General features: G+C 32.2%; 1 non-coding gene across 1 annotated transcript; it reads left to right on the forward strand.

Annotated features, from left to right (window-relative positions):
• Positions 1–1,503: 1,503 nt before the first annotated feature.
• Positions 1,504–1,614, forward strand: LOC124888303. Its single transcript, XR_007046431.1, has one exon. It is a non-coding gene; the product is annotated as a small nucleolar RNA R71 (small nucleolar RNA).
• The last annotated feature ends 7,185 nt before the right edge of the window (positions 1,615–8,799 follow it).

Below are 8,799 nucleotides of genomic sequence, written 5' to 3' on the forward strand. Positions count from 1 at the left end.
GCTCCCCTTTTCACACATAAATCAATGCTCCACCGATGGCTAAGAATGGGCATCCCAAATAATTGGTACCTGCTCATCTACTTCAAAATCTAAAATAATAAAGATCATAGAAATCACAAACTTACCTAACTTGTTGAGTAAATATTTAATTATTTCTTTTGGTTACTCACGGGAGCATTTTTCCAATAGTATATTGATAGTATTTAGGAGTGGCTATCCCAAACCAAGTGTCTCCTAAATAGATAAGGGCATTCAGTTTATACTTTCCCCAATATCACATAATGTATGCTAAACCTCATCTTCACCAATTTTTATGGGGAGGATAAAATTCCCAGGATCTTTTAGCTTTTTCAGAAGCTTGCTTATTACCTTTGAATGACACTCTTCAGTGAGTGCAACCGTCTCAAACACTACATATCTTCTTTTTCCAGCCTCCACCTCTTTTAAGTATTTGGCATATTTGGAAATGTCCATTAATTCATCAATCAAGGAAATATTGATGTGAAGTTGACTAAAGATATTAAGGAATCTCTTAAAATTTACATCTTTCTTGTTTTTTTAAATCTTTATAGAAATGGTGGTGGAGTTCTCTCAACTGCAATCTCAGATTTCTCAACAACCTCTCTTTCTTTTCTTTCCTCTTGTATAGATTGTACATCTGGAGTTAGTTTAGGGATCAACCTTTATGGAAAAAGAGGTGGATGTTTGTAGTTGTCTCAGTTAGTTATTCTTCTTTTTGGAGGATCTACATCTGGCTACTCTACACTATCATCTTGAATTTTTTGTTTAGGATGTGCTTCAACAAATTGTCTTCGATTCCTGTGTGAGACTGCCATTACCTGTTTAGTATTATTCTCTATATCTCTTAGGAGTGCACCTACAAGTTTTGCATATTATGATAAAGATAGTTGGCCTACTTGACGCTAAAGTTCATGAATGGACTTCTACATTTCATTCACAATCTGAGTTTATCGTCCCATGAACTGTTTCATTGTCTCCTCCAAAGAATTGCTCACTTACGAAGCTTGCAGTTATACAGTTGTCTCTGGATATGCTGATTTCCACCCCAAGAGAAATTAGGGTGGTTCCTATAATTTTTCTGTCCCACTTAATATAAAGATCATGGATTCAAAGGATAGCCAGAGTAAGCATGATTATCATCACACTTCTCACTAAACAGTGTAGCTTCCTGAACCTGTTGTACCTATTGAACTTGACCTGAACTTAGAGCTAATAAACCCTACTTTATTAGGCACACAACTGCCTAATATCAGTTTAAATAGCTGATGTATAATCTCGCTCTAAATTACTCAGTGTTTTCTATGTAGAAGTAAACAGCCTGCTAAACTCTAAATTGTCTAAGTGACCTAAAGATATATGATTGGGCAACGTCTTTATTTCATCATAACTCTTGGACAAAAATTAACCTTGAGCTGTATAATCTAATAAAGACTTAGAGTTTGGACTCAATCCCTTAATATAATTATACCAAATAATTTCCTTGGGCTGATGGTGGTGTGGGCAACCTCTTAAGTATTCCCCATATCTCTCCCATGCTTGGGGAAGAGATTCAAGATCTTTTTAAACAAATTCAGAAATCTTGCCTCTAAGCTCTTTTGTTTTTCTAGATGAGAAGAACCTATTATGAAACTTTTCATACGAAGCATCCCAAGATATGATAGATCCTTCAGATTCATTCTGCAGCTGTTGCTTTTTTCCCCAATCAGTAAGAAGGAAAATAATGTCAATTTTATGTGTTCATCTAAAATATGTTGGTAGTGAAATTTGTCACTCAACTCAGTAAACTCTAGTAGGTGCTTGTGTGGGTCTTTATGTGGTTTACACTTATATTAACAATACTATACTTCGTTTTAACATGACGTTAAAATAGAGTACCACATATTGAAAACCTCTAATTAAATTAAGGAAGTCGCCACTTTATTAGTTCTATTATGAATTAGGGCACCTATTATAAGCTATGCATTTTAAAATTAATAAATACTTCATTTTAGGCCTATGCAATTAAGTGATTCTAGGTAAGGGTTCTAATTATCCTATAGGAAAGGAATTAAGTATCCTAAAGAATCCGCTAACTACAGTTAACCGGCCAAACTCTAAGAAACTTAACATTTTTGTGCATGAATAAAGATGTAAAATAAATATTATTTATTTATTTATTTATTTTTTAAATAACAGGTATTGGCTAGGTAAACAGTTAATACTTCATCAAATAGTATGTATAATAATAAAAATTTAATATAATAAAATGAATTAGTAAAGTAGCAACTTGGACTATTAATTGCAAAAATCACCTCTCATGATTTTAGACTTAGAAGTATAAGAACTGTAATTGGCCAAAACACTCTTGATAGCACTTTGATTTTAAAAAATTAATTTAGCCACTTATTAAAATGGAAAACAGACCCAATAATAGAGCTTTAAAAAAATAATTTGTTTGTGTTTCCAATATAATTCAAAACTTCCGCTGCGAAAATTACTTCAAACAGTTGATAAATCTTTCACGAGAAATAAACGTTGATAAAAATATTTGAAGCTTGGGTGAATCTAAACTTACCGAACAATTATTTTAAATGAAAAGTTGGCAAATAATAATGATGTCGCAATAAGAGTTCTTTGTCAAAAACTATCATATTTAAACCAAAACAGCAGTTAATAATAATTGTTATTAAAATATTTTCTTAAGGACAAAGAACTATTTCATAATTATTAATTAGCTAGAAACTAATGTTGATTCTAAAGACAAGCCACTATTCGGTCTCCCATCAATTTGTCCATTAAGCTCTAGAAAGAATATTATCTACCAAATTTTAGCCTTTTAACGAATATAAATTAAACACTTCAGTCTGACGCTTATGTTAAATTTAGAAGACGAGGAGGAAAAAATTAAGTTCAATTCAAGGATTCACACTAAATCAAATAAGAACATACAAAACACAAATATCAGATAATCATGTGTAAAATATTAGATGACCATAATAACAAGTGTCTACAAAGGAAGAATAAAGCTAGCTAAAAGGGGAAAGAGGCACTAGACTCCTAGATGAAAACACGTAATGCATCTGTTATTTTACCTCTCTGATTTGGAAAGATATGAAGTCAAACCATGAGACTCTAATCGCGCTCCTCAATGTAAATTTGATATAAGAAAAGGAGAAAAATTAGAGACAGTTCGACTTTTCATGATACGAGATAAAGAAAGACTAAGCAACTATAGAAGCAAATGAAGTGGTACAATGAATTTTATCATTCAAAAAATATAAAAACATGTGAATACCGAGTGAGAAACCATATTTTTGGAATCAACGACTTCCAAACAAACTAAGAAAACTAACTTATAATAAAAAAAGTTTTCGTATAGGACATCTCTAAATCTTATTAAAATTGCTCCTTTGAAGCATGAGATGGGTCATTGCAAAGTCCAGAACTACCAACAATCCAAAAAACCAATGCATTTCAATTAGTGTTATGTGGTTAAGTGCACTGAAAAGCTTAGAATATGAATCTGAAAGAGACACTACAAATAAACATTCTTGAACTATAGTAGATCAATTTAGAAAATATTTAAAAGATAGCAATTTCACACGTTAAAACTCTAAATGTTGCTAAGATATAAGATAATCCAAGGATATGTTAATTCTTACCTAGTTTGGGTCAACCAAATAAAGATAATCTATATGTAATTATTCCTAAATTAAATAAATCACCACCTTTCTTAGTGTTCACGCATAAAACTACATTGATAAGAAAAGGAATCAAATTTAAGAATCTACTCATCAAATAATAGATATGCCGACAATATATTCTTCATGTAGATTATGAAATAAACAACCACAATACTAAAATATTGAGTCTCAAAAAAAACTTTCTAGGGGTGAGGTCTATGTACACTATACCCTTCCCACATCTCGTTTAGTGGGATGAAGTCAAAAACATACTCCTTTGATCCTTGATTACTTAAACTTCAAAAGAAGAAAAGAATTTATGAACACCTCAATATAGGTTAAGAAAGAAACTTGAAAGATTATATTGATGTGCAAATACAAAAAAAGGCATGACCATAACTCCCTATTTTAGAGAAAAAAAACATACAGTTGCTTTGAAAAGCAAAATCAAGACAAACAAGAAACATTCTCTGTTGACATGTCTTTGCATAAAAGAAAATAAGCACCATGGGTCCAATGGGAACTATGAGGAGATTAGGCGACCTTTTAAGTGGCAGTGAATGGGAATTTTGATCATAAATCTACACTCAAAATTGAAGATTTAGAACACAAATACCATGCACACACAAAAAAGAAACTCCTATAGAGATGAAAGGATCGGGTATTTGTGAATAGACAAACTTTTCCTCTATCTTGTAACCTCCGAAAAAATCCACCAAAAACCTTCAAAATCTTTGGTATTTATATATTAAGAACTAGTGTTCTTGGGATTTATTTAGGTGGAGATTTGAAAGATGAGAGAGTCATCCAAAATTTGAACAAAAGTTGTCTGAATCTGCTTCTTTTATGCAAACAGATCAGAATCCTTAAAGTTCTTTTGTCTTCATTCCACATCGATCTTGTTTGACCAAACACTTTCAAATGGCTTTCCTCGAGAAAGGCAAAGGCATCCAAATTAAGGTAGGGAGAGTCAGAAATTTTAAGACTTTCACAACAATGGCGTACCAAACATCTGTTCATAGTGAAAGAGAGATGGGCTTTTCTCTCAAAGTGGAGAGAAAAGAATGATGCTTTGAGAAAGAGAAGTAGTATTAGTTGTAGTAGTAGTAGTCAACTGCTGTTCATGCATTCTTAAGTTATAAAAATTATTTGGAAGCATAAAGTGATGACTTGAAAGAAAGACAAGACAAAATTGTATGTCAACAGTTGTTCCTCTTTGATTGAAAATAATGAAAGAGTTTTCAGATAATGATGTTGACTTAATAACCTAAATTTGTCTCAACTGATAGGATTTGGAATGATATATTCGAAGAATGTGAGGGAGAATTGTGGACAAGCTTCAATTTTTTAGTTTTCTACATATCTCGGGTTGCATGAGAATCAGGCCATATGTAATTCAAGACTCATAATATTTGTAGAATAGGAAAAAGATAGACACGATCTTATAAAGGTTCTTCCAGTGTTGAATTATGATGGCACTAGGAATGATGATTCAGGAATACAGAAGATGAAAATTAGAGAACATTATCATCTAGGTGTTGAGGTTCGAGGTAGATTCATGATCTTTCTTTGGAGTCTGATCCTTAATCCCAACAAATTGACCTAGTTCACTACTAAGAAGTAGTTTCACATTTGTGCTAAAGTTCCTACGAAACTTAAACTTGATAATGTAATTAGTACATAAATATTAAGTGTAAAGCTGTCATTAAAAATTCCAGAAAGACACCCATCGATGTTAATTTCTGAAAATATAGCCTTAGGCCAAAATAATTTAATAAAATAACACCTTTAACAAGGCTCATAAAATGTGGTTTTAGGCCGTTGATTCATAGGAATGGTGTCTTTCAATGATGAAAATGAGTCTTTAAACCAAGTAAACTATGAAGATCAGACATTTTCATCCAAACAATTGATGGATAGATGCTTTTTCATAAGCTAATGATTTATGAAAAATGACTTTTGGAAGAAGTGGATATCTTAATGCATTTTTTGTGCATCCGTAAGTTTTGTCCAGTTATTAAAAAGCAATTGTGAAATGCATTTGCAAGTAATTATGTAGTGCAATAAAAGAAATTGAATGTAATACATAATGCAAAATAAATTGAAGCAATTGTACAGTGTGTTGGTGCTCATACAAAAGCCATTAAAGTCGTGTACAATGTATTTTAAAATATTTTAAAGTGTTTTTGTAGTGAATGTGGAGTGCTCTTTAGAGCAAATATGTAAAACAATTGAAAGAGATTATGCAATTCGTTTGAGCTTATGCAGAACTATTAATATATGTGCAATGCATTCTAAAATATTTTAAAGTACTTGTGCAGTGCATGTGTGGTGAAAAGTAATTGAAAGCAATATATTGTGCATTTCAAAGTAATTTAAATAGATTATGCAATGCGTTTGTGTTTGTCAAGAGCCATTAAAGCCATGTGCAATTCATTTTAACATATTCTAAAGCATTTGTCCAGTGCATATGCGGTGCATTTAAGAGCATATATGCAAAGCAATTGAAAGCCATGTATTATGCATCTTACGCATTTGAAAGTATTTATGCAATATATTAAAAGGAATCTACTAGGTTAGTCACAAGTCATGCAGTGAATTTGTAATCTTTACAAAGTTTAACATTATTTAATTTATAGTTTAAAAATCAATATCACCATAGATTCATAATTTCTCCTAAATTTTTTAAAGAAATTCAAACCATTCGAGGTATAATCCCCATAAGACTGCAAATGTCATTACTTTTGGCTACTACCACTCTTTAGAACTTATATTCAAAGAAAAATTCGTAAGTTGGGGGGAATAGTTAATTTGTGTTGACTTTGAAAGTTCGGCTCTTGATACTTCGTGCTTCCTCCTTTGTTTGAACTCATAATATATCAATTCCAAATCTCGACCAATAGATTATAAGAAAATGTATGATTAAAAATTATAAAAAATAAAATGTAAACAAGAATGATAAATAACTTTATAAAAAAAATATGCAAATATGCATAGTGGTAAAAAAGAATTCTGTCAAACTCTTGAACTGTGACATATTGTGAAACAATATGAATATCTTTTATCAAAAGATAATTTTCCTCTTTAAACTACTTTGTTTAACCCACACTCTTCAATATATCTTGACGTCTTATCAATTGGTTCTCAAAATGGCGCCCTAAAAAATTATCCCAGCTTTTACTTGAGGGAGATGTTGATTCACCAAGATGACAAGACCGAGCTTGTATAGGTTGCTTACGTATCTTGCCAAGGGAATCAGGTTGAGCGTAGTTCATGAATACACTTTGAAAATTAAAAATAAGGAGTAGAACCATACGTGAGTTGCCTACATATTCCCCCAAGAGAACTGGGTCAGTTGTAGTTTCATTAAATAGAAAAAAGGAATATTACATAAGAAACAAATAAAGGCTTTTAGACATAGTATCTCTTAACAAGATTTGCATTGATAGCTTTCATCCACACTTCACTATCCATTTTTATTAGGGTCAACGCTCCGCCTGTTAATACTCAGTGAACGATATAAGACCTTTACCAGTTAGGTGTAATTTTTCCCTTAGCTTTATTCTGGTGCAGAAATATATGCTTCAACACCAATTTTATTGGTTTGAGTTTTCTCAGTCTTTCTTACTTGGTAAAAGATTTTGCCATTCTATTTTGATAAAGTGGTCTATGACAAACTACATTTATCTATTTTTCATCAATTAGCATCAATTTCTCATACCAATTTTGAATCCATTTTGCATCACTTAAGTCAGCTTCTTGAATGATTCTTAAAGATGGTATCTCTACTTTTGCAGGTAACACTGCTTCCATTTCATAAACCAAAAAATAAGGCGTTGCTTCGGTAGAAGTCATAATAGTTGTGTGATAGCCAAGAAAGGCAAATGAAAAATTCTCATGCCAGTGCTTGTAGTTATCAATCGTGTTCCACAATATACATTTGATGTTCTTGTTGGCGGCCTCAATCGTTCCATTCATCTGAGGACAATAAGGGGTGAAATTACAATGAGTAATCTTAAACTTTTCACATATCTCACTCATCAAGCCGCTATTAAGATTATCTCTATCATCTATTATAATTGACTATGGAACTCTAAATCGACAAATAATGTAATTGCAAACATAATATGTTACCACCTTCTTTGTTACTGTCTTGTACAAAGAGGATTCTACCAATTTAGTAAAATAATCAATAGCTACCAAAATGAACTTATGTCTATTTGATGTAGCTGGCTCAATAGGATCGATGATATCCATGCCCTAAGCTCCACACTGACAGGTAAAACTAATCACATTGAGTTTATTTGGTGGAGCATAAATCAAATCACCATGAATATGTCACTAAAGATATTTTTGCACAAAGCAAATGCAATCTATTTCCAGTGTCATTAAGAAATAACCAGCATGAAGAATCTTTTTTGACCAAACTAAACTGTTCATATATGGCCCACATATGCCCCCATGTACTTTGACAACTTGATCTCCTCCTGAGCATCGACGCACCTTAAAAATCCTAAATCTGGTTTCCTTCTATAAAAGATTTCTTTATTTAGGAAAAAGTAATTTGCCAATCTCTGAAGTGTTCTTTTATGAATACTCGTTATTCTTTCTTGCTAGTCTCCTTTATTGAGATACCTCTTAATGTCATGGTAGTAAGGTTTTTCATCCGACTCCTCATCTACGTGAAAATAGTATTTTGATTGGTCTTGTACATTCACCTTGATAGGACCAAACAACCAAATGCATTGTCTGGCACAAACAAATACAACCAAATGCATTGTCTGGCACAAACAAATATAGAAGCATTGGCCGTTCATTAGACAAATACTCCTTGATTTTATCAAAAGATTGCTTACAATTTTCTTTCCACTTAGTAGCAACATCCTTTCTAAATATCTTAAATATCATTTCACAAATCACTTGGATTATGCAATAAACCAACTGATGCAATTGAGTAGACCAAGGAAACTCATCACAACCTTTCAACTTCTAGGAGGAGGCAAGTCTTGGATATCCTTTATTTTTGAAGGATCCAATTCTTTTCCTACTCATGAAGAAACCCAATAGCTTTCTAGCGGGGATGCCAAATACACACATTGCAGGATTGAATTTTAGG

This window comes from Capsicum annuum, chromosome 10 (genome assembly GCF_002878395.1).
Source record: "Capsicum annuum cultivar UCD-10X-F1 chromosome 10, UCD10Xv1.1, whole genome shotgun sequence".
Classification (NCBI taxonomy): domain Eukaryota; kingdom Viridiplantae; phylum Streptophyta; class Magnoliopsida; order Solanales; family Solanaceae; genus Capsicum; species Capsicum annuum.